Genomic DNA, 27,262 nt, shown 5'->3' on the forward strand with positions numbered 1-27,262 from the left:
ACACATGGGCACAAATCTAGTCCTGTTTCCCCGACCCCATCTCTCCCTCGATGAGTATTTTAGCATAAGATGGGGGCTCTGATGGCTCCACAACACACCCCCTGAGATTACTTTAGGCATAAAAGACACTTTGCAAACATTATTTTGTTTAAGCCTTCCAATAGCAGGCAGTAGAGCTATTGCCATCCAGAGGTGGTGAAGCCTTCAGAATTATATTCACATTGGCTAAATTCTCAAGGGATTCTCACACACACACACACACACACACACACACACACACAAAGACACACACACGGAGGGCAGACTGCCAATTTGTTAATTTGACTTAAAATCAAAACTACCATGAGGCTGAGCTGGTCAGCACATCCTCTCCCTCTTGAAGCAAAGTCCCTGGGGAAAACCAAGTCACTCACAGATGGCTACATGGTACAGTCACAGCCAAGGGAACCAAAGACTCTTCCAGGGGGGAGTCAGGAAACTAGCAAGCCAGGCATGCAGACACCACCAGGCCTGTGGGCCAGAGTCTGGGTCAGAGGTTGCCCACCCTCCAACATTCTCACACTTTGGATATTTCTGCTCTAGCTAGAATCACCTCATTCAGCTAAAACATTGGCAGATGACACATACTGTTCTGGGTCTTGAGAATAGAAGACAGAATAGAATAGGAATAGAAGATTGTCTAGCAGCTTCAGGTTCAGTAAGGGACCGTGAGTGCAAGTCTTCACTGTGTAAGTTAGCAAATCAGTCCTTTGGCTATAGAAGTGCCATTCAAAGTGGAATCCATGGGTGTATTCTCTGTGATAGGATATTCCTCTATGAAAACTTTTTCATGTGTCTCATTTCTGTGATAATCTAAAATTAAAGGGAACATGAGTATATGCTATTTCATCTGCAGGCCACCCTATAAATAATAGTGGCAGAAGGATTGAATCATATACAATATACGCAACAACATAGCAAAGGCAGACCAAACAATGAGGCTGTTCTGTATCAGGCAGTAGAAGGGTTACATGGGAAGAAGCAATTTAGTTTCACCCACCACTTCAAATTAATGCTGTTAACTTGAATTTTATTGGTTTTGCAACTTTGTTTGCTTGGTTTATAATAACCTAAGACCTATAAGTATAAGGCATTTGTATGTAGTTTTATATACATTCAAGAAACATTATAATAAAAATAATGGAGATCAACCCTGAGGCCCATCAAGGAGTTTTCATTTTTTAAAGGGCTCTACACATTACTCAAATGTGAGAGTAATAGCTGACCTCAATTAATTACCTTGATTAGATTCTCTACTAGCAACACATTTGAGTTACTTATGTGGATGGATAAATTATCTCTCTAGCATTGAATTTTGCTAATTGAACTCCAAGAAGCTATACCACAAACTCAGTAAATTGACTACACTATGAAAGTCATGTTCATTTCATGCATCATTCCCTCTCTTCCTTCCTGTCTTCTTTCTGTCAGCACACACAGGCATTGTGCAAAGTCCTACATTCAGTGGATACAAATATGAAAGGGATAGGAATTATCTCTGCCTTCATGGAGCTTACGGGTCTGAGCAGTGTTTTCTAGGTGCTCTGGATGATAAGCGATACATGGAAGACTGTTAAAACACACATTTCCAGAAGGGACTTGTGGGAAGATGGCAGAGTAGGGGAATCCTAATCTCATCTCATCCCATGGATACAACTACACAGCCCTCAAATCAAGGTATATAACCCAGAGAACAACCAGAAGACTGGCAGAACAGACTCTCCACAGCTTAATTTAGAGAGGGGGGTAGGAAGGGCGGAGACACATTGGGGAACTAAACAGACCCACACAACTGTCTATGGGAGGGAGGGGATCCTGGAGGCACGATAAGGGGAGAGAAACAGACTGTCACACCAGGAAGCCCACACGGGGAAGACAAATACTCATAACATATGGCTTTGAAAACCAGAAGGGCATAATTTTGTGAGTTCTTATAACAGCAGGGCTTAACACCTGTAACTTTAAATATCAGTGGGCTCAGCTGTGGGAGAGCTGGGAGGCCAAAAAGAAACTGAGTCCCTGCCCTTAAAGAGACAGCACAACAAACAGCTCCACAGAGACAGAGCACTGAAGCAGCAATTTGAAAATCGCCTGGGGTATACAGGAGGGAGATTTGTTTATTAATCTCAGAGTGTGTGCTGAAGGGGCAGGGATCATGGGAGACTTCTTCAGGGGAAAAAAAAAGCTGGCAGTCACCATTTGCCTCCCTCACCCTGCAGCATAAACACAAGGACACCTGCAGATTCCACTGTGGTGTCAGTACTTGCTATTTAGCTTGCTAACAGTGCACCCTGTCCCTGTGTTCTCCTGCAGACCTGCCCCCTCTAATATGCCCTTGGCTGGAGCCCATCTGAAGCAGTGCCACAAGATTGGTAGGGTACAAGCAGCGCTGACAGGATCCAGCACCACTCCAAAGTGACTCCTGCCCCAGGGAGAGGGGGAGATGACCACACACACCAAGCCAACTGTGATCCAGTAGTGGGTTGGAGGCAGACATCTGGTCTGACTGTAGGCCCCACAAACCAATGAAAGCTTCTCAAGGGACAGACAACACAGGGAAAATACCCTCTAGTTGGTGCTACTGCATCTCTGGCAAACAGCAGGTATGACTCAACTCAACCCCAAGGTGGTCCCAGATGGCCCACTAACAACATATGGACCAATCCCTGCCCACAACAGGCAAAGGGAGCCATTGCAGATGACTGGGCTGAAGGTAGAAGTGGCACAGACACAATAGTAGGGCACATGCAACACCACACAGGAGACATCCCTGAAGCACCAGGTTCTGGTGAACAGGGGACCCTGCAACTGCAAGACACTACAGGACTTCTTCATAAGGCCACTACTTTCAAGAGAAGGAGACATAACTGAAATTCCAACCTCAAAAATAGACACAGAGAGTTAGACAAAATGAGGAGACAGAGGAATATGTCACAGGACAAAATCACAACAAGAAACCTAAAAGGAACTGAGATAAAGAATATGCCTGATAGAGAATTTAAAGCAATGATCATAAAGACATTAACTGGACTTGAGTGGAGGATTTCAGTGAGGCCCTTAACAAAGGATAGAAAACATAAAAAAGAACCAATCAGAGATGAAGAACACAATAACTGAAATTAAAAAGACACTAGATGGAATAAATAGTAGACTAGAGGAAGCAGATGATTGGGTCAGTGACCTGGAAGACACAGTAATGGAAAGCAATCACTCTGAATAGGAAATAGAAAAACAAATTTTAAAAATGGAAACAGACATAGGAAACTCAGTGACACTTTCAAGTGTAATAACATCTGTATTATAGGGATCCCAGAAGGAGAAGAGAAAGGGGGCAGAATATTTATTTGAAGAAATAATAGCTGAAAACTTCCCAAACCTGATAAAGGAAACAGATCCAGATCCAGGAGGCCCAGAGAGCCCCCAACAAAATCAACCCAAGGAGGTCCATACCAAGACACACAGTAGTTAAAATGGCAAAAAGTACTGATAAAGAGAAGATTTTAAAATCATCAAGAGAAAAGTTACATACAAGGGAAACCCCATAAGGCTGTCATAAATTTTGCAGGCCAGAAGGGAGTTGATGACTTATTCAAAGGGCTGAAAGAAAAAAAACAAAAACAAAAACCCTGCAGCCAAGAAAACTCTATCCAGCAAGACTATCATTCAGAATAGACAGACAGATAAAGAGTTTCCCAGACATACAAAAGTTAAAGGAATTCTTCAGTAAAAACCAGCTGAACAAGAAATGCTACAGGGTACTCTTTGAGTGGGAAGAAAAGCCTATAAGAGTAAGAAGTAAAGAGTAGGAGTAAGAAAAGTAGGAAGCACAAAAGCAGTAAAATTAAGTGTATCTACAAAAATCAATCAAGAGATTCACAAAAAGATGGGAAGTATGACATCATATGCCTAAAACATGGTAGGGCGAAGAGTAAAGTATAGGTTAAACCTTAAGCAACCATCAACTTAGTACAGACTGCTACATACAGAAGGTGTTATAAACAACCAAATGGTAACCACAAATCAAAAACTGTAATAGACATGCAAAAAAAAAAAAAGAGAGAGAGAGAGAGAAAAGGGGGTGCCTGGAGAGCTCAGTTGGTTAAGCATTCGACTCTTGATTTAGGCTCAGGTAATAATCTCATGATTCATGAGTTTGAGCCCCACATCAGACTCTGTGCTGAGCATGGACCCTGTTTGGAATTCTCTCTCCCTCTCTCTCTGCACCACCCCCCGCCATGCTCACTCAAGCACTCATGCTCTCTCTCTTTCTCAAAATAAATAGGTTTTTAAAAATAAAGAGAAAGGAATCTAAGCATATCACTAAAGAAAGCCAACAAACCATGAAACGGAGCAGGAGAAGAAAGAATCAGAGAAAACCTGTAGAAACAACCATGAAACAAGTAACAAAATGGCAATAAATACATAACTTATCAATAATTACTTTGGGTGTAAATGGATTAAATGCTCCAATAAAAGGACATATAGTGATGGAATAGTTAAAAAAAAAAACAAGCCCCATCTATATACTGTCTATGAGAGACTAATTTCAGACTAAAAGACACATGCAGATTGAAAGTAAAGGGATGAAAAAGCATTTATCATGCAAATGGAAGTGAAAAGAAAGCCAGAACAGTAATACTTATATTGAACAAAACAACATTAAAAGAAAAACTGGGGGTTGCCTGGCTGACTCAGTTGGTTAAGCATCCAACTTTGGCTTATGTCATGATCTCATGACTGGTGAGTTTAAGCCCCATGTAGGGCTCTTTGCTGAGAGTGTAGAGCCTGGATTCTGCTTTGGATTCTGTGTCTCCCTCTTTCTCTGCCCCTCTCCTGCTCATGCTCTGCCTCTCTCTCTCTCAAAAATAAATAAACATTTTAAAAAATTAATAAAAATTCTAAAAAAATAAGAAAAAGAAAAATTGAAACAAAAAAGAACACTATATAATTATAAAGGAACACTCCAACAAGAAGATGTAACAATTGTAAATATTTATGCACTCAACATGAAAGCATCAAATACATAAAGCAGCTAACAACAAATATGAAGGAAGTAATCAATAGTAATACAATAATAGTAAGGGACTTTAACACCTCACTTACATCAATGGATAGATAATCCAAATAGGAATTAATAAGGAAAAAATGGCTTCGTATGACACAATGGACTGGATGAATCTAACAGATATATTCAGAACAGTCCATCTTAAAACAGAATACACATTTTCCCCTTAATCCTTCTTTTCTTTTAGTAAATTCTAAACTCCCAACATGGGGCTCAAACTCACAACCCCAATATAAAGAATCACATGCTCTACCAACTGAGCCAGTCAGGCACCCACATTCTTTTAAAAGAATTTTTTTAAATTTTTATTTATTGTAGAGAGAAAGACAGACAGACAGAGTACAAGTAGGGGAGGTGCAGAGAGAGAGAGGGAGACACAGAATCAGAAGTAGGCTCCAGGCTCTGAGCTGTCAGCACAGAGCTTGATGTGGGGCTTGAACCCACAGACCATGAGATCATGACCCTAGCCAAAGTTGGATGCTCAACCGACTGAACCACCCAGGTGTCCCTCCCACATTCTTTTTTAAGTGCACCTGGAACATCTCCAGAATACATCACATATCAGGCCACAAAAAAAGTCTCAAAAAGACAAAAGTCATACCATGCATCTTTCCCAACTACAATGCTATGAAACTGGAAATCAGTCACAAGAAAAAGTTTGGAAGGAACACAGATACATGAAGGTTAAGTAACTTCCTATCAAGAAATGAATAGGTGAGCCAAGAAATAAAATAGAAAATAAAAATATACATGGTAACAAATGAAAATGAAAACACAATGGCCCAAAATTTTGAGGATGCAGCAATAGCTGTTCTAAGAAGAAAGTTTATAGCAAGAGAGGTCTACTTCAAGAAGCAAGAAAAATCTCAAATAAACAACCTAACCTTACACCTAAAAAATCTAGAAAAAGAAGGGATAAAAAACCCTAAAATAAACAGAAGGAAGGAAATAATAAAGGTTAGAGCAGAAATAAAATAGAAACAAAAAAGTAATAAAATAGATCAATAAAGCCAGGAGCTGCTTCCTTGAAAAGATTAACAAATGCATAAACTTTCACAGCCAGACTCATTAAAGAAAAAAAGAAAAGAAAAGAAAACAAAAGAGAGAGGGAGAAAACTCAGATAAAATCAGAAATGAAAGAGGAGAAATAACCCCTTGACACCATAGAAATACAAAAAATTATAAGTCAATGTTAATGAAAAATTATGTGTCACCAAAAATTATGTCAGTCAAATGGATTAATTCCTAGAAATGTAAAACCTACCAAAACTGAATCAGGAAGAAATATAAAGTTTGAACAGACCAATTACCAGTAATGAAACTGAATCAGTAATAAAAAAAAAAAAAAATTCCAACAAACAAAAATCTAGGACCAGACGGCTTCACAGGTGAATACTACCAAATATTTAAAGAACAGTGAATACCTGGTCTTTTTAAACTATTCCAATAATTATAAGATGAAGAAAAGCTTCCAAATTCATTCTACAAGGCCAGTACTGCCCTGATGCCAAAACCAGATAAAGTTGCTACCAGAAAAAGAGAATTAGAGGCCAATATTTCTGATGACATAGATGCAAAAATCCTTACCAAAATACCAGCAAACTGAATCTAACAATACATTAAGGAAAAAACATTCACCACAGTCAAAGTGGGATGCAAGAGTGGTTCAATATTTACAAATTGATCAATGTGATACACATGATCATTTCATGATGCAGGAAAGTATCTGACAAAAGTACAGCATCCATTCATGATAAAAGCCTCAACAAAGTAAGTTTGGAGGGAATATACTTCAACATAATAAAGGCTATATGTGAACAACCAATAGCAAACATCATACTCAATAGGGAAAAACTGAGAGCTTTCCCCCTAAGATCATGAATAAGACAAGGATGTCCATCTTATTCGACATAGGACTGAAAGTGCTAGCCACAGTAATTAGACAAGACAAAGAAATAAAAGCCATCCAAATTGGTAAGGAAGAAGTAAAAGTCTCACTACTTGCAGGTGATATGACACTATACATAGAAAACTCTAACAACTCTACCAAAAAACTACTAGAATGGATAAATGAATGCAGTAAAGCCACAGGATACACAGTCAATATACAGAAATTCGTTGCATTTCCATACATTAATAATAAAGTAGCACAAAGAGAAATTAAGAAAACAATCTCACTGACAGCTGCAACCAAAAGTAATAAAATACCTAGGAATAAATTTAACAAAAGAAGTGAAAGATCTGTACTCTGAAAACTATAAAACACTGATGAAAGAAATTCAAGATGATATACGAATGGAAAGGTATCCCATGCTCATGGAATGGAAAAACAAATATTGTTAAAATGTTCATACTACCCAAAGCAATCTACAGATTTAACACAATCTCTATCAAAATGCCAACAGCATTTTTCACAGAACTAGAACAAATAATCTTAAAATTTGTATGGAACCACAAAAGACCCTGAATAGCCAAAGCAATCTTGAGAAAGAGAAACAAAGCTGGAAGTATCACAATTCCAGATTTCAAGTTATATTACAGAGCAGTTATAATTAAAACAGTATAGTACTGGCACAAAAATAGACACATAGATCAATGAAACAAAATAGAAAACCCAGAAATAAACGCAGTTATATGGTCAATTCATCTTCAAGAAAGGATGCAAGAATATGTAATGGGAAAAAGACGTCTCTTCAACAAACGTTGTCGGGAAAACTAGACAACTACAAGCAAAAGAATGAGATTGGGCCACTTTCTTACACTATACACAAAAGCAAACTCAAAATGGATTAAAGATCTAAACGTCCAACCTAAAACCATAAAAGTCCTAGAAAAGAACACAGGTGTAATTTCTCTGACATTGGCCATTGCAACATTTAAAAACATTTTTTTAATGTTTTATTTATTTTTTCAGAGAGAGATAGACACAGCATGAGCAGGGGAGGGTCAAAGAGAGAGGGAGACACAGAATCTGAAGACAGGCTCCAGGCTCCGAGCTGTCAGCACAGAACCCGACGCGGGGCTTGAACCCACAAACTGTGAGATCATGACCTGAGCTGAAGTCGGATGCTTAACCGACTGAGCCACCCAGGCACCCCCATTGCAACATTTTTTTTAGATATGTCTAGAGGTAAGGCAAAAATAAACTATTGGGACTACATCAAAATAAAAAGCTTCTGCACAGCAAAGGAAACCATCAATAAAACTATAAGGCAGCTTACTGAATGGGAGAAGATATTTGCCAATGATGTATCCAATAAAGGGTTAGTATTCAGAATATTTAAAGAACTGACAAAACTTAATAGCCCAAAACCAAATAATCCAATTTAAAAATGGTCAGAAGACATGAAAAGACATTTCTCGGAAGAAGACATCCAGATGGCCAACAGACAATGAAAAGATGCTCAACATCACTCATTATCAGGGATATGCAAATCAAGAGTACAATAAGATATCACGTTACACCTGTCAGAATGGCTAAAATCAAAAACAGGAAACGGATGACAAGAATGTGGAGAAAAAGGAAACCTTTTGCATTCTGGGTGGGAATGCAAACTGGTGCAATCCCCAAAAAGTTAAAAATAGAACTATCCTATGATCCAGGAATCATACTACTGGGTATTTATCCAAAAAAAATACAAAAACTCTAATTCAAAGGGATACACGCTCCTTTATGTTTATAGCAGCATTACTTAAATAGTCAAATTATGGAAGCAGTCCAAGTTCCATCAGTAGACAAATGGATAAAGAAGTGGCATATAGATACAATGGAATATTACTCAGCCATAAAAAGAATGAAATCTTACTATTTGCAACATGGCTAAAGCTAGAAAGTATATTGCTAACTGAAGTAAGTCAGCTAGACAAATACTATATAATCTCACTCATGTGTGGAATTTAAGAAACAAAACAAATAAGCAAAGAAAAGAGAGAGAAAAACAAACCAAGAAACAGACTCTTACCTACAGAAAACAAACTGATGGTTCCCAGAGGGGAGGTGGGTAAGGGGACGGATGAAATAGAGGATGGGGATTAAGACTACACTTATGGGGCATGTGGGTGGCTCAATCCATTTAAGTGTCTGATTCTTGATTTTGGCCCAGGTCATGATCTCACTGTTCATGAGTTTGAGCCCTGCATCGGGCTCTGTGCTGAGAGTGCAGAGCCTGCTTGGTTTCTCTCTCTTTCTCTCTCTCTCCACCTCTCCCTTCCTCTCTGTTTCTCTTTCTCTCTCAAAATAAATAATTAAACTTAAAGACAAGGAAATACCTATCATGATAAAATAAAACTATTGGGGTGGAGCATCTTTCATTGAGAGGGATAGTGATAAGGTAGCTGGTGAAGCCAGTAAATAGGGTCAAAGGCAAATGGCAAGAGTCTCAAAGGGATGGGGTGAACCCATCTTCCCTGAGGGTGGAAGTGAATGGTGTAGAGATTCTGGGGGACTTGTAGGACAGGAAGCCTCCATTAGCCAGGCTACAGCCTGAGGGACAAGTAATATCCTTTAAAATGAAGTCGGTCTCAAGGATAAGGAATGGAATCTTTAGGGAAGCCATGAGGATATGGGGGATTGGGGGAATTTTTTTCCACTGGAACAGGGTTGCAGAGGGAGGTAGGAAAGAAGTGTGAAGGAGAAGTACAGAGCAGGGACAGAATAGAGATGACTGGAAGAAATTACAGATGCATACTGAGCAAGGAGTACAGGGGTGTGTTGAAAGGAGGAATGAGGGGGCCTCAAAGTTTGTTAGGAGCTCTTGAGTGACCTGGTGACAGCCTGGGTAGGTTACTCTTCCCATAGAATTTAAAGTCTCAGGTGGGTGAGAAGACACTAGTCGCTCTGGAAAGTGTCAGAGGAGATGTGGCCTCGAGTGCAAAGACACAGAAGAGAGGCGTAGTCAGGGCTCCAGGCTGAGGCAATAGGAATGGGGTTTCAAAGAGGGATGGAGCCCCAGGCTTGGGGTGGCAAAGTTCTTGCGCTCTGCTCAGAGGGCTCCATGGGACCATCTGGCACAGAGCAGGTGTGTCAGCTGACTTGAATTCCAATCTGATCATTTGAGTGGTTGTTGATTTTTTTTAAGTAATCTCTGCACTCAACATGGGGCTTGAACTCTTGACCCGGAAGTCAAGAATCGCATGCTCTTCCAACTGAGCCAGCCAGGCATCTGACAATATCGGATCATTTGAAAGAAACAGAAAGTCATTGAGCAATTGCTCTCTGTTAATTGTTTCAGGGGTGGAAGGGTTCTGAGAATGGAATTAAAATAATCCCTCTGCATGCTCACATCATAAAAGCATAGTAGCGAGCATATCACACTGGCTTGCTATGATGCACGAGGAGATGGTTCAGTATGAGAAAAAACATCTTGTTGGTTTTGGAGCCAAAAAATCAAAGCTGTAAAGACCATATGATCTGTGGCAGCAGTTTCTCTTCAAAGATAGGTTTATAAGTAATCAGAGTAGGAGGCCTTGCTGGGTAAGGCATGAATCTTTCCAAATGCTGTTCACTGGCACAGAAGGATGCCAACTGTATTCTACTTCAACCCTTTTCTGTTACCCTAATACGAATGAAAGAATTATAATAACAGTTATGATTAGTGGAGTACTTCAAGGTACCTACATCTCAATGAAGTATTCCCTAGTCCTGTATTTCACGGAGTTGTTTTCTGATCTACTCCGGATATTCAGTGGAATGCATGTGAGCCAGAAACTGCAACAGTAAGAAGAGAGTTCAAGATGCAAGAAGAAAAAAGAGACAATAATATGAATGTCACCTTTTCTCTTTTTTTCACAGTAGGAAGTACTATAGTATTAGAGTGCGCTGAGGTGAACAGAGTGTAAGAGATACTAGTATGTTAAGTGAGATGTAACTCATGCTTCTGTTGCAGTAGTGCTGGTATCTCTGATAGAGTTTGATCTGAAAGCAGTTTTATTATTTTGCATTTATAAATAAGCCTCAAGAGTGACGGATTTCAGGGGTCTCTGGATGGCTCAGTCACTAGAGCACATGGCTCTTGGTCTCAGGGTTGTCAGTTTGAGCCCCACATTGTGTATAGAGATGACTTAAAAATAAAATTAAAAAAGAAAGATGGACAGATTTCACATGTGACTTTGTCATTATAAATAAAAGGTGGAGGGAGGGAAGGAGATATGGCATACCTCACTACTTCTGAGCTACTCTATATAAATAACTCTGCACTTAATCATGAAAGTGGATTTGACCTTTAGGGAAAGACCTTTTTCATAAGGCAATCGATTTTTGCCATTCTTTGGAGCGTTTACTTAAGAAAGATTTTCCTGTGATCAACCTTCCCTGCAAAAGACATTATGTCTAACAAACACCATTTCCTATATCAAAATTGGTTGGTCTAAAATCCATGCTTAGAGTGTGCTGTGATATTCTCTAGGTAGGCATCATGACTTGAATGGATAATTTCAGATTAGGCTGCAGAAATACTGTATGGAGACATTGTGCTCTAAAAAGGAGTTTTTTTCTACCATAAATTGTTTTGACAGTTTTACCATCCATCACCGATCTCTTGATATTGCAAAAGGGAATTTATGAGAAAGAACACGGCTGCTTCTTTCTGACTGGGTGCTAGACTGGAGATGTTTTGGGGAAGAAAGACCTTAACAAGGCTTGGAGGAAAGGCATCCATAGAGTATTTATTATTCTCTCCACTTCCTTTCTTTAAAGTATTGTCATTGAGGTCATTATAAATCTTTGAAAGCAGCACTTCTGTCCTGTATCCTATACCCACTACCAGCAGATATTTATAGAAATAAAATAGTATCTTGCATCCCTTCAGTGAAGTTCCACAAAGCTGGTTCCAAATAAAAATGAATAAATAATGTTGACCTAAGCCTTGTAGATAATGTTAAAAAGCAAAAAATTGATTAGTCCATCAGTTCTGTTATGTGCTGACACTAACACCCTCGGATTTGGGAAGTTGGCTTATTTTAAGAGAAAATGGTTTAGAAGATGCAAGGAAAAACAAACCAGAAAACCCATTAATAGATATTGATTTTGTTACAACATCAATTTGATAACTTTCTGATTGCCTTTTAACAGTGGTGAACTAATTGAGTTAGTACAAGTTGGTGAAAAAATGATTTATATGTATATAAATATATATTATAACCTATATTACACACACACATATATAGATACATATACATATAGACACATATATATGTATGTGTGTATGTTAACTTTGTCCTTTCTATTTCAGGGTCAAAGAAAAGATTTGAGATTTGAAAATTAACTGCAATGATGCTGACGTGCATTAGAAATAATAAAATTTTCATTGTAGTACTTTCTTTAAGTACCTGCATTAACACATTACATTTAAGCTTAGATTATTCCTAAGATTTCTTTAACATGTATACATATCAAAGGGCCAGAAAGCTGTCAACTTACATTTCTTTAATTCCTGAGTTATGAGGCAGCAGTCTGACTGTGTTCATCTCTACATCCGTGGTTCCATGCACAATGTCATACACACATTGGGTCTTCTATAAATGCCTATTGGATGAAAGAGTAGATGAATGAATGAAGCCTTAGGGTAAGGAGAAACTCTAAAAAGTCACTTCCCTTCCGTTATGATTCAACTTGAAGCATCTGTTTCAATTGATTTTCACATTCATATTCTGGTATGGATGCAGCCCTGCGCTCTTATATTTCCTCTACAGGAGGGATATTAGCCCACATCACATCATATTATGGTTTGCTGAATGTGTTCATCTCTCTTAGAAGATTCTAAAGTCTATACCTTTTCCAGTTTTCTATTTCTGGTGCCTAGCATGGTATGTGATACATGATAGATTTTCAGCAAATACTCCATAAATGAACTGGAAGACTTCTCGAATAGCATGCTAGTCTTTGGTGGCTTGACCTTGGTCAAGTCACTGTACTCTGGGGATCAAAGTTTCCTCAGCCATAAAACAGATACTTTTTATCCTTCTGTGACTCTTACTACAGATGAGAAATACTTGGCTGTAGGGAAGTACCAAAGGTTGGGTAACTTGCAAAAAATTTTCTCCCACACAGAATTTCTTAGAAAGGAGAAGGGAAAAGGAACCAGCATTTATTATATGACTTACATAATCAACTTTGTAGCCATATGTGAGATAGGATGTTATTATTCTAATTTTATAGGTAAGAAAAATTGGCTTCAGAGAGGTATGTAATTTGCCCAAGATCACACAGTCAGTCAATGGTTGGGTCAGGATTCAAATGTAGTTCTACTGACTTTAGAAGCCCATTTAATTTCCTTCATGCACATGATCCCACCTGTTCACATCCTGATAAGATAGAAAATCCAGGGGCGCCTGGGTGGCTTAGTCGGTTAAGCGTCCGACTTTCGCTTAGGTCATGATCTCGCGGTTCGTGGGTTCGGGCCCCGCATCGGGCTCTGTGCTGACAGCCAGCTCAGAGCCTGGAGCCTGTTTCAGTCTGTGACTCCCTCTCTCTCTGAACCTCCCCTGCTCACGCCCTCTCGCTCTCTCTCCCCTAGAAATAAATAAAACATTAAAAAAAAAAAGATAGAAAACACATTTTCATTGAGGATAGGATATACTATTTTCATTTTGTGCTTCTTTCCTTTATAACTTGAATCAAGGAAAAATATGAGAGATTCTTGCTGGGAATATATTCCCTAATTGTATTTCATCTGCTTAAGCTCCATGAAGGAAGTTGAAATTGAGGGCATGTCAAAATAAGGAAAAGAGACCGTGTGGCAAATCATAAGCAAGATGACTCTACCACCTGGACAATAAACAAGAGGGTGACAGGACAGGCCTGATCAGCTGGAAAGAGAGCCAAGGCTGTTTGCCTGATAGGAGCAAGAGGAAGAGATCAGGTCATGGTGACTGACATAAGAAATGACAGGTCTATGGTGGTTTCGCAGGAAAAGTCCCATGAGGTTCTCTGCATCCTATGGTGTGTTAGATGGTGAGCCCCCAAGGCATATGCGATGATGGGCACAGGCCACTGCGTTAGAACTTCTTTTTATTGACTATAAAAATTGTTTAATGTTTATTTATTTTTGAGAGACAGGGAGACAGAGTGTGAGTCAGGGAGGGGGAGAGACATTGGGAGACACAGAATCCAAAACAGGCTCCAGACTCTGAGCTGTCAGCACAGAGCCCAATGAGGGGCTCAAACTGGGGAATGGTGAGATCATGACCTAAGCCAAAGATGGGTGCTTACCCAACTGAGCCGCCCAGTTACCCCTCTTTTCTTTTAATTAATTAATTAATTTATTTTCAGAGAGACAGAGACAGCTTGAGTGGGAGAGGGGCTGACGGACAGGGAGAGAAAGGATTCCAAGAAGGCTCCATGTGTCAGTGCCGAGCCTTATGCAGGTCATGAACTCATGAACCGTGAGCTCATGAGCTGGGCAGAAACCAAGGATTGGAGGCTTAATTGACTTGAGCCACCCAGGTGCTCCTAGAACTTCTATTTCTAATCTAATGTTAGATCCCTCATGGTTTTAAGAACTATTCTTTAGACTTTTTCCTGCTTGATTTTGTTTTATTAGGTTAACTTTCAGTGTAACATTTTTAAGTGTTATTAACAGATTAATTCTAGGGATCTGTATGTTAATGTAAAGGTCAAACTGCCCCACACAATCATAGGAGCCGTGTAGGACGGATTTGTATCTGCTCTCTCTAGGAAACCTGAAGCAGGCTGATGATGTATTTGACAGAAAGTGTAAATGGTTTCTGTAATCCCAGTTTTCTTCCTGCTATCTTACTTAGGTCTCCTCAAAAGTTACATATTAATTCACTATACTCAGGTAACCTCCTAAACTTTTAAAATAACATTTCTTCAAATAGAAGTTTTAAAAATATACATTGGATGGGAAGAAAGGGTGAGGAGAAGCTCCTATAAATTTTATATGTGCGAGAAGCCAGGCGGCCGAGGGTCAGCTAACCAACATTGGCAAGTGGCACTGGCTCAGCCTGGGATGAACCAGATTAGGTTGGGAAACTTCTCTTTGCACTTTAGAAAAGAATATTCATCATCAGAATCTTTGTTTCTGACACCATTCTTTAATAAAAGGGATCATGGCTTCTCAGAAAAATAGGTAATTCTAAGACTGGGACAGGAAATACACAAGAAGAGCCTGGAGCTTCCTGAAGTACCAGAAAGTAAGGAAGCGCTCAAAGAAACAAAATACAACCATTGGTGGGGGTATGTTACAGAAACACAGGAGCCATCAGGCTCTCTTGCTGTCAGAGTGGAGCCTGCTTCAGATCCTCTGTTCCCCTCTCTCTCTGCCCCTCCCCTACTTGCCTGTGCATGCTCGCTTTCTTTCTCTCTCTCTCAAAAATAAATAAACATTAAAAAAATCTAAAGAAAACAAAATAAAATACAGACTTTAATAATCACACTACTATTGTTTCATTAATTATAACAGATGTACCATACTAATATAAGAGGTTAACAATAGGGGAATCTGGGGGCGCCTGGGTGGCTCAGTCGGTTAAGCATTCGACTTCGGCTCAGGTCATCATCTCACGGTTCATGGGTTCGAGCCCCAGCTCAGAGCCTGGAGCCTGTTTCAGATTCTGTGTCTCCACTCTCTCTGACCCTCCCCTGCTCATGCTTTCTCTCTCTCAGAAATAAATAAAACATTACAAAAATTTTTTAAAATAGGGGAATCTGGGTATAACGTAAATGGTAAAAAAACAGTATTTGTGAAGTTTTTTCTAAAAGGTAGTGGGCAGATTGTGGGATAAATAATGGGATAAGGAGAAAATGGATGCTAAAAGGATCTCTCACTTTTATTCATTCTATTAAAAAACTCTTATATTGCAAATGTTTATAATTTGTATAGTCAAGAAAATAAATCAAAATTAATTTTTCTAGATTTGTTCAGAGGTATTTGCTAGCTGGTAATCTGAAGGTGTGGGATGTTTTCTAGGACATAAGGAGGCAAGACACTCTTATCATGATTTGAAACCAAAACTGTGACATCACCGATGTAGAGTATTTATAGACTGTCTACAGAGTCTCACTATGTTGTACGGGCGTGGTGGCTGGTCCACAAACATGGCCACCATGAACTCTTCCCCTCCTGTATGTGCATGCTGCTTCTCTCTTCAAGGGGGGAACTTATTTGCCTTCCTCTTGAATCTCTCTTTATCACTGACTTTAACCCATGAATACAGTAGAGGTGACTTTCTGAAATTTTTAAATCTAGACTTTAGAAAAAACAGCAGAGTCAGTTTCCCATCTCTTGAAATCAGCTTTCAAACTATGAGAAACCTAAGCCAAGTGGAGAGCTGGAGAGCCTACCTGCCTGCTTGCCTTCCTTCCTTTTTCCTTTCATTCACTTTTAGTGTTCACTGTAAAATTCTAAGAATACTAAAGTATTTGAAGAAAAAGAGAAAAAGTCTACCATTCCCATCCCTTCCACATATCCATCCCTATCTTTTAGAAGTAACAGTAAGATCGGTATTTGGATGTGTGAGTGAGTGTGTGTGTGTGTGTGTGTGTGTGTGTATGTGAATGTGTGCACGCACATGCTCACGTGCATGTGTGTGGGTGCCTGCATGGGTGTGTGTGCGTGCATCTGTATATAAAACATTTTGGAATCCTTGTGTGGTGATTGCTAGGCTTCCAGTAGTGTTCTTTTCTTTGAGAATGACTCCAGATATGGAAAGGTGGGTCTGTGGAATATTCTACACATTTTCTACCCTTCATGGAGAGGCTGATTGATCCCAGAATGGACATGTGATCTAAGCCAAGACGATGACATCATTTATGTGCCATGGATATCAGGGAGTCTGGGAGTTAGCAGCTGGGCCACTTCAATGGTAGAAGAGATCTATCTGTATACCGAGGAGAAGATGCGGCCCTTGTTCATTTCCTTCTCATTCCTGAATCTTATTTTTTTTAATGTTTTATTTATTTCTGAGAGAGAGAGAGACAGTGTGAGCAGGGAAGGATCAGAGAGAGAGGGAGACACAGAATCTGAAACAGGCTCCAGGCTCTGAGCTATCTGTCAGCACAGAGCCCAATGTGGGGCTCGAACCCACGAACTGTGAGATCATGACCTTAGCCGAAGTCGGATGCTTAACCGACTGAGCCACCCAGGCGCCCCTCTCATTCCTGAATCTAAATGGTCCAACATTAGCCACCAATTTATTAACTATGTCAGTACTTATCTAAAACACAATTTTATCTTTTGCTCAATCTAAACAAAACAAGCTTTTGTTACCTGAAATAAAAAAATCTTAGTGTATATATGTACATAGAGAGTATTTCTAAAATGGGATAATAGAATTCATTACATTCTAAAGCTTCTGTTTCTCCCTTTGTACTATGCATCATGAACATCATTTTACATACTCCCTTTAGAGACAGCATTTTATGTATGGAGGTACTGTAGTCTATTTAGTCATTTTCCTTTGGGTCGGTTATTTCAAGTATTTTTGCCATGAACAACGTGGCAAAGGTGAGCGCTAACGGGATTACGAGAAGCTGAAGGAAGAGGGTGTGGCTCCTTTCTTCTCTACTCTTAACTGCAATCTGTCTGCCTCTCCTGAGACAAACAGGTTTAGGAGACTCTAGGTTCTGTAAAAATTCCAGCAAAGATAATTTTGTATATTGTGGACAGGGGAAGCCAGCTGGAGAATCCTTTCTCCTCACAATCTCCATCCCTGGGAGCTTTGTGCAAAGCAAGGAATCCTGCGAAGTCTTTGGCTTCAGAGCTCTGTGGCCAATGGGGTCAGTGACTTTGGTCATATATAAGTGTGTCACATTTCTTTGGTTCCCGAGACCCAAAGGAAACTGACCCAGTAGGCAAAGTCCTCTTTCCTCTGGAGGCTAGGAAAGTGTAGAACTCTGGGGAGCAAACAAAGTTCCTCCCGGTGGTCCATGAGGGGCCTTCTATACTGTAGCCTCACAGGAGAAAAGTCTGCTCCATTTTCCACCACTTGCAGAGGCGCTGCCCTGAAGACCCCTCCAGCAACCAGACAGGACCTTCAGAGAGTGAACAAGAGCAATGGACACAACTCCAAGGTGGTCTAGCCGTCAGAGAGAAGAAAGTCGCTCAGGTCAACCAGAACACATCCACTAAAGTCAAGCTTCTGGAAGAGACAGCTGGAAATTTGACCAAAGAAAGAACACTTAAGGAGATGCAAGTAAATTGTGTGCGCATGTGCTCACACAGACTTTCTGGGGCTAAAAACATGATTTCCCATCCACACACTCTGCTAGACAAGCTGGAGGAAAGTTACTGATGGTCTGGCAAATCAAACTGTAGAGTCATTTCGAAACACAGAGCAAAAATTATAGAGAGGAAAACCGTTAGGAAAGAGTAAAAGACTTGGAGGGTGCATCAAGGGCACCTAACTAGCAAATAATAATAATAGGTGCTCCAGAGGAGCTAAAGGAACAGATGGAGGAGAGGCAATAATTAAACAAATTAGAAGAACATTTCCCTCCAATGAATGAAAATCTGAGTCTGCAAATTGAAAGGGCTCACCAAGTTCCAGCAATGATTAATGAGAAAACATACACATTTAGGCATATCCTGCTAAAATTCCTGAATTCTAAGGATTAAAACAAATTTTATATGCTTCTAGAACAGAAAAAAAAGTTATCTATAAAAGAAAAAGAATAAGCTCCCATAGTACCCCTTATTGGCTGCATAGACAATTAGGATACAAGAATCCTATCTCGTCAAGTTCTCATTCACTTAACTAGGTGGGTGACAGTGTTTATGGACATGCCAGAATTCAGAGCATATAGATCCCATGTAATTCACTGACTCCCACTATGGCAGAGAACAGCATTTCTTAACTTTAATGTAAATCACCTGAGGATCATGTTAAAATGCAGATTCCAGTTCAGCAGGTCTGCGGGGAGATTGGAGATTCTGCATTTCTAACAAATTCCCAGGTGATGCTTTTGCTGCTGGTGCCTGGACCACAGGCATAAACTCTCAGGATGACCCTTTGGGTTTGAATCTTTGGCTCTACCCCTTTCCGGCTGTGTGAAATTATTCTTTATTTTTTTCTATGCCTCAGTTTCTTCATCTGTAAAGCAGGGATAATGATAGTACCTGCCTTCTAAAGGTGTAAAAGTTAAGTGATCTAGTATAAGTCAACTTCTTAAACTGTGACTGACATATAGTAAGTATTCAATAAATACTGGCGATTAACATAATGAAACATTCTCTGGGAATATGTGATTTGAGTGTTAAACAGGAGGTTTTAGAACAGAAGCAGCATGATGCAAAAAGGCCATTTTCTTATTGTAACGGAAAACGCTGAATGAGCTCAGCAAGTCCTGGACACTGGAGTGGGGGAGGGCAAGTACTAGCACTGCCAAGGTCTCATCTGGGGAAGACAGAGGGGAGAGGAGGTCACATGTGCATTCAGAACTATTTTGGAGTTTATCCTGTGGGGATAATTGGTAGCTTGTTTTCAGAGAGCAGAGAAGATGTCTTATCCTGAGCACCGGAGTAGAGAAGGTGCCTGTTAACAGGATATAAATGAATATTAGAATTCCCATATTAACACAGGAAAATAAAAGGGACTGAGCAGGAAATTTATCCAACCAGCAAGAAAAAGAGAATAGGGGCGCCTGGGTGGCTCAGTTGGTTAAGCGTCCGACTTTCGCTTAGGTCATGCTCTCGCGGTTTGTGGGTTCGAGCCCCGCGTCGGGCTCTGTGCTGACTGCCAGCTCAGAGCCTGGAGCCTGTTTCAGAGTCTGTGACTCCCTCTCTCTCTGACCCTCCCCTGCTCACGCTGTCTCTCTCTCTCTCTCCTAGAAATAAATAAAACATTAAAAAAAAAGAAAAAGAAAAAGAATAAAATTGAGTATTTATCTTAAGAATCTTGCAATAGGAGCACCTGGGTGGCTCAGTAGGTTAAGGGTCCGACTTTGGCTCAGGTCACGATCTCACGGTTTGTGAGTTCGAGCCCCGCCGCAGGCTCTGCGTGGACAGCTCAGAGCCTTGAGCCTACTTTGGATTCTGTGTTTCCCTTCTTCTCTGCCTGTCCCCTGCTTGGGTTCTGTCCCTCTCCCTGTGTCTCTCTCTCAAAAATAAATAGCCATTTAAAAAAAGAATCTTGTAAGACAATCTAAAAAATTGGAAGTATAATCTAAGGGCAAGGGAGACCTTCTTGACCAAACTATCTTCTTGACACTTCTTGACACTTGTCAAGACCTTCTTGATACTTCCCCCACCCCAAAAGATCTGTTTGAGTAAAAATGGGAAATTTAGAAAATATTCATAAGTACATGTAACTATAAGAGAGACTGGCTGGCTGTTCACAAAACTGATTCCCTTTCTTCAAGGGACATATTTTATCCTCTATTATATTCTTACAGCTGTATTTATTGAGGTACAATTGAGGCTTAATCAGCAGCACTTGTTTAAAATGCACAGTTTGATGCATCTTGCCCTGTGTATAATACCTGTGAGATCATCGCCACAATCAAGGTAAAGAAATATTCGTCATCCCTAAAGATTTCTTGGTGCCCCTTTGGAACCCGCTCCTCACTCCGCCCCCACAGGCTTCCATGTACACTACATTTCTCAGCCTTCCTGTAGGGTATGGCCAGGCGCCTAGGTAGCAGCCAAAGAGACATGAGCAGAAGTGAGAGCATTCCTCCACGCCTAGCCTCCCGTGTGTGAGCCGTTCTCTCCTCCTCTATGTCCTTGCAGGATAGGCAAGGTGACTTAGGAAACCACCGCTGGAGACGGCAGAGCCCTCATCAGCCTGCATCTCTGAATGGCTGTGGATCAGAGCACCCCATCCCATCGCCAATAAACCTCTCTTGTGTTAAATCACAATTTGAGTGTTGCAACAACTGGCATTACCTTAGCTAATAAAGTGATATTCACAGAGCTCTTACAAACTGACAAGAAATAATCAAACAGCTAGGTGGGAAAACGTTAAGAAGAAGCAACTCACAGAAGAGCAGATCCAAATTTAGAACACACAACACAAATGGAAAGCCGTTTATACACTAGTTAAGTAGGAAATCTGAAGTAATGCATCAGACTAGCAACTGTTAAAGAGACTAATCATACGTGCTGTCAGGGTTGAAGTGGACAGGATACTCAAACACTGGTGGTAAAAATGTGAGTGGTTACAGGCTTTCAGAAAATCAATCTGGCAGCATGTACTAAAATAATAAATACAAATAGTCTTTATTTAGTAGTTCCACTCCTGGGCGCCTATCTGAGGCAATAACGGAATGAGGATGTGAAAATATCTATGTACAAGGATGTTTACTGCAGATTGTGTATATGACAAAATCAAAAACAATTAAAATACAACTGGAAACAGAAGGAGCAACTATCATTAAAAGAATGGTTGAATCATGGATAGAATAACCGTTGTGTGGGAAGTTATACTGCAAATTGAAAAAAAATAAATTACAGCTAAATCAGATAACATGTAGGGATTTTCATGAGGTTTTGAAGGGAAAAGAAAAATTAAGAAAATGGTATATAACACAAATGATTTCCATTAAACGACCACCCAAACCTTCTAGTACATGAAGGTGTATGTGAAAATATACGCGCACGCGTGCATGTGTGTACGTAAAATAAGCATGGAAAACTAAAGATAACATAAGGCATTAAAACATGGACTTATAAGTATGGTTGGAAGGGGAGGTATGGTAGGCTAATGGCCCCCCAGCATTACCATGCCTAAGAACCTGTGAATATTACCTTACGAGGCAAACTGAACTTCATAGGAGTGATTAAGTTATGGACTTCATGGTGGGAAAATTATCCTAGATTATCACCAGAATGTCATCCAGTATCACCACAGGGGTCATTATAAGAGGGAGGCAGGAGATCAGAAGAATAGAAGAGGAAAAGGCATTAATATTGACAATGACATTGCCATGATGGAGCCACAAGCAACAAGCCACAAGCCAAGGAATGCTGGTATCTACCTGAAGCTGGACAATGCAAGAAACAGATTCTCCTCTGGAGCCTCCAAAGGGAATCAGCCCTGCTCACATCTTGATTTCAGCCACGTAAGACTCATTTCAGCTTCTGGCCTGTAGAACTGTAAGCAAACAAATTTCTGTTTTAAACTACTGCATTGTGGCAATGTGTGACAGCAGCAATAGGAAATGATGGTGGTGAAGGGTGTGTTATGCAACAATGACTTCCACGCAAAGAATCTTCTCCCCCTGAGTGTAAGTAGAACCTGTGGACCTGGCAGAATAGCAGTCCTGTGATTATGTTACGTGGCAAAAGCAAAGGGATCTTTGAAGGTGTAATTAGATTTGACTTTGAGTTCATCAGAAAGGCTATTATCCTGGATGAGCCTGATTTGATCAAGTCAATTCTTTAAAAAGAGGGCTTAGGGCTTCCCTGAGATCAGAGATGGGGGAAGCAGCAGAGACTATTTCTCCTGCCACCCTTGCAGAAGCTGGTCACCATGAGTTCTACAGCCACAGGAAAGGGGCTTTGCCAACAATCACAGGAGCTTAGGAGGGGAACCTGAATCTGGAATGAGACCGTGACCCCCCAAAGACACCTTGACTGCAGCCCTGTGAGACCCAAAGTAGAAGATCCCACTAAGTCACGCCCAGACTCCTGGGCCAAGGAAGCTCGGAGATAGTAGCTAAGTGTTACTTTAAGCCCCTGAGTTTGTGATAATTTCTTACACAATAGACAACCACTACAGAAGGTGAAAATAGACAACAAAGGAAAGACCAAGGGGGAGAAAGAAATCCCTGCACTAAAAAATACCATTGATTATATTTATCATCATGATAAACCAAATGGATACGTGTAAAGTAAAAAGGATTATTTTAAAAGTAAAAAAAAAACCTTATACACATTTGGAATTTTTAGTTGTAGAATGAATTCAGAAGAATATGGGACAGTTGTGTGAGAATGAGAGGAAAAGTGTGGAGGTATTGGTGTTGCTGTAAGTTGAGATATGAGAAAGCTATAGAGGGAAAAGAATTTATTTTTTTAATTTTTTATGTTTTATTTATTTCTGAGAGAGAGAGAGAGAGAGAGACTGAATGAACAGGGGAGGGTCAGAGAGAGGGAGATACAGAATCTGAAGCAGGATCCAGGCTCTGAGCTGTCAGCACAGAGCCCGACGTGGGGCTCGAACCCATGAACCGTGAGATCATGACCTGAGCCGAAGTCGGATGCTTACTGACTGAGCCACCCAGGTGCCCCTAGAGGGAAAGAATTTAAAGATGTTTAGCTGTGTATGACAAGTGGAATTCACTTGGATACCTATTCGGGAAGTTTCAATTGAGATTTTCAATGCAGTCAATAATTTGGCGATGTCAATGCTATTTCTTTTGGATGTAAGATAGTGCTAAAGCTGTCCAGAAGGTCGTTCCTCTTTCTACAGATTATGTTCCCTAAAACTCCTGTGGCTCCCCATAGCCCTCAGGCAAAAGCCTGCACTTCTTAGTAGGACTTCTAATGCTCTTATCTTTGGCCAAACCTGTATGTACAGAGCTCTTTACATATATTTTATTTATTTTTAAAGTTGTATTTCTTTTTTAAATTTATTATTATTTTTAACTTTATTTGCGAAAGAGAGAGAATCTCAAGCAGGCTCCACGTGGAGCCTGTTGGTGGGCTCAATTCCACAACTCTGGGATCATGACCTGAGCTGCAATCAAGAGTCAGAGGAACTCAACCTGCTGAGTCACTCAGGTGTCCAAGAGCTCTTTACATCACAAAGTCACAGGACTTCCCTTAAAAAATGTTGCAACACTATTGTTATACCTATATGAAGCCATCTTATAGGGGTACATTGGTAGGATGGATTCTTATAGTGGAATTGCTGGATGAAAGAAGATACACATTACATTTTAATAAAATCTTTATATTTTCAAGCTTGGTCTGCAAACAAACAAACAAACAAACAAACCTCCACCCCCAAAAAAGCCTGACCATTGTATAGTCTGCCCAACATAGGGTATGAGAGAGCCCATTTACCCATATCTTGTAACATTATGAATATTTATAACACCACTTATCAGAAATTCTTTTAATCTTTGCCTGATAGGCAAAAATTAGGTAGGAGCACACTTTTCTTATATGCATCACCCATTTGTATTATTTCTCTGAATTGTCTGTCCTTAACCTTACAATCTGAAATGGTTGCTCTCAAATGAAAGGCAAACCATCTTCTGTGGGACGTAACGGTAAGAAAACCTTTCCCCTTCCAGCAATATCACCATGGCGCAGTGAACTACTGAGTATCACACCATCGAAGCGATTCTGTTACACTCAAAAAGCTGCTTTGGGAAAACACTCTGATGAGTAAAACAGTAAAAACATTCCTGCCTCCTAAGGTATGTGATGCAACACAAATGAATCATTAAAATCATTGTAAGAATAGCTTTCATTTAAGTATATAAAAGTCAGGATGGAAAATGTTTTCAGGGTTTGCTACAATAATCTACACCAACTTAATGTCTTCTCTCTTACTTGGTTCTCGGGTATTGCCAAATTTATCTTACTCTCCTGCCTCGCTCTACTAACTTTCAAAGGAGCTGGATCTATATTATTGAAACTCTATTGCGTAAATTTTAGTTACCCTTCTCTTCAAGATCCCTAGCTAGGCCATCTAGGATAGGTCACTTCATTCATTCATTCCATCATTCATTCACTCATTCAAAAAACTAGTTAGCATGGATTTTGCTTTAGGCATCCTGTAAGACTGATGACACAGTGGTAAATATACTGAAACATACCATCTTTTCATGGATTTGCAGGTTAGTGAGAGAAGTCAGTTCAGTAAAGACCATTATTATATAGTACCGTATTCGAGGAAGTTCAGATATTTGGAAGTGGCTGGCTTGGGGTGGGCATAAGAGAGCTGTTCCAAACAGAGGAAAACAATATCTATTGGCAAAGAACTATCATCATCATCACATGACATTACCTATGCATGCCCATCCAGGCATGGAATCAGCCACAGATTCTTGTGGAAATTTTAAGAACTTTGACACAAAATTTTGGGAATGTATTTGAAGTTTCTATTTCACTAGACTCTCTTCCCCTGCCAGTAAGGGAAGAGTGGTACCAGGATTGCTGGAAGTCATGCCTGTGCTACAATCATTGATTTGACATTTGGAGAGCATCTTCGCCATTCCTAGTATGTGCTGGGCATTGGGAATATCTAGCTGAATAAGACACCATTGCAAGCCTGAAGGACCAACAGTCTCATGGGGGCGGGAGAGAAGACAGACAAATAACTATAATTGTAATTCATCATAAGTACTGTGGAAAAGGAAATATGTGCATTATAAGGTGAGCATAAAAGGAGGGAATGAATTTACTTCACCAGGGAGCTGGGGAAGAATTCATAGATCTTGATGAGTAGATGTCTACCAGGAAGTCAAATTGGGGAAGCTTTGAGGTTTTTTTCATTTTTCACAGAAAGAACACAAAGGTCGAAAAGGAATAATATCTGCAGAAAGAATTAAGAATGTGGTTGTGGCCAGAGAACAGGATACATGGTAAGCAGTAGAGAGAAAGGGAGAGATGAACAATATCCAGTTGGTGAGGGCCTGGCCTAGGTGATTAAGTCTAGCAATAACATCGGGACTATTATCACTAAGAGGGGTAATGGTGTTACACAGGAAATGTCATGGTAGCCTAGCATTAATGCAACAGGGGACTTAATTTTCAGAGCCTACTCCAAAGAGGAGGTAATCCTTCAAACCAAAAGAAGTTTAATCCACTCTTTCCTACCCCCTCCCCCATTACAGCTCCAAAAGATGCAATCTTCCAGGGGTACTTCATACCCCAGAAAGTCCAGAGACAGATTTACCTGAGATCAACTATTCCTGATGCTACTGTTCAGAAGCTAGCGATGATCTGTCAAAGCTATAACAACCTGAGGTAAAAAGTGAGCATCTCAGCACGGACACTCTAGGAACCAAACAGTGAGAAGCACACAGAGGAATACCGTTAAAGGTTATTACCAGTGTCTTGGTGAGGATCAACTAGAGATAAATAGAACAACCCATTATAGACTGCCTTTGCAGTTAGCTGAATGTGATAGAGTTCTCACTTCAAAGTATGGCTTTGGTCAACATCTTTTGCCACCTTCATACATTCCCAAGTTAGAGAACCCCTCTGGATGTGGTTTTGTACATAGATATCTTTACTGGGCAGACAGTGAAGAGTTCAGTGTGCAGAGTGAACAAAACCAGACAACAAGGCCCCCATCCAGACTGCTGTCTGGATGCGTTACCTGCCACACCAGCCTTAGCAGTTTGGACTTCATGCTTCAGACCAGAGATTCAGTGAATCGTAGTGAATGGGCTACTCAGAACCCCTTGGACCTAAGGGTAACTAGGCAGGATGTCGAACAATTATAGTCTTGGGCTCTTTGCTTCAGACACAAGTAATCTGTTCCATTTAGTTTGATGTGAGCCTAAAAATATTACTATTTCCTGTGTCTTGATAGGTGAAAGAGCATTCCTGCAATGGAGAGGAATAATGCACTCTGGGCATTATTCCTCTTCACCCTGAAATGTGGTCACCTCCAACTCAAAGCTCTGGATGCTTCTCTGGCATCTTCTGGATGCAAACAAAATATGCTTGTAATATAGAAGACCTGGGACCTTCACACTGGGATAATGAAGACAGATTAGCAGGCAGGATTGAGAGCAAAGAGGTGAAGTCATCGTTAAATTACCCTTTAAGATGCAATTACATGACAGATAGTGAATAGCTGCTATCCATCTCTTCTTAGAAATGAAATGGACTTGGGCTTGAACTGCAGCCTGAGGAATTAATGTTAGATAAAAGGATGCACAAGACCACTTCATACTTCTTAGTCGCTCATCTTTATATGTTTGTGTAGTTATCATAGTCTGCTTTGATTTGGAGTCATCAGTGTATTCATCTGCCACGCTCATTCATTTGTGTATCCACAATACCTCATACGGTGCCTCATACAGTGTGGGCTCTCAGTAAACATTGCATTGCATCAACTTGTTAAGTGATGGTGCTCAGGAGACACAGGCTGATGTTCTCAAAAGTTGCTTGATACAGAACAAGTGCTTTCACTTGGAGTATCTTAGGAATCATGGACCACGGGGTGATGATCTGTTACTTCTTCTTACTTCTCACATCCATATCTTCCAAGCTCTAAACTGAGAAACTCATGCTCATC

At 40.2% G+C, this 27,262-nt stretch overlaps 1 long non-coding RNA gene across 1 annotated transcript in view; it reads right to left on the reverse strand.

Moving 5' to 3' along the window:
- Positions 1-22,147, reverse strand: part of LOC120237611 — a 67,041-nt gene extending 44,894 nt beyond the window's left edge. The window contains exons 1-2 of the long non-coding RNA XR_005529993.1: positions 22,038-22,147; positions 12,522-12,626 (exon numbers count right to left, since the gene is read on the reverse strand). This is a non-coding gene — a long non-coding RNA (uncharacterized LOC120237611). The remainder of the gene's footprint in view (positions 1-12,521; positions 12,627-22,037) is intronic.
- Positions 22,148-27,262: the final 5,115 nt, after the last annotated feature.

The sequence above is a fragment of the Hyaena hyaena genome, unplaced genomic scaffold, assembly GCF_003009895.1.
Source record: "Hyaena hyaena isolate Hyena2069 unplaced genomic scaffold, ASM300989v1 scaffold_186, whole genome shotgun sequence".
NCBI classification, from domain to species: Eukaryota; Metazoa; Chordata; class Mammalia; order Carnivora; family Hyaenidae; genus Hyaena; species Hyaena hyaena.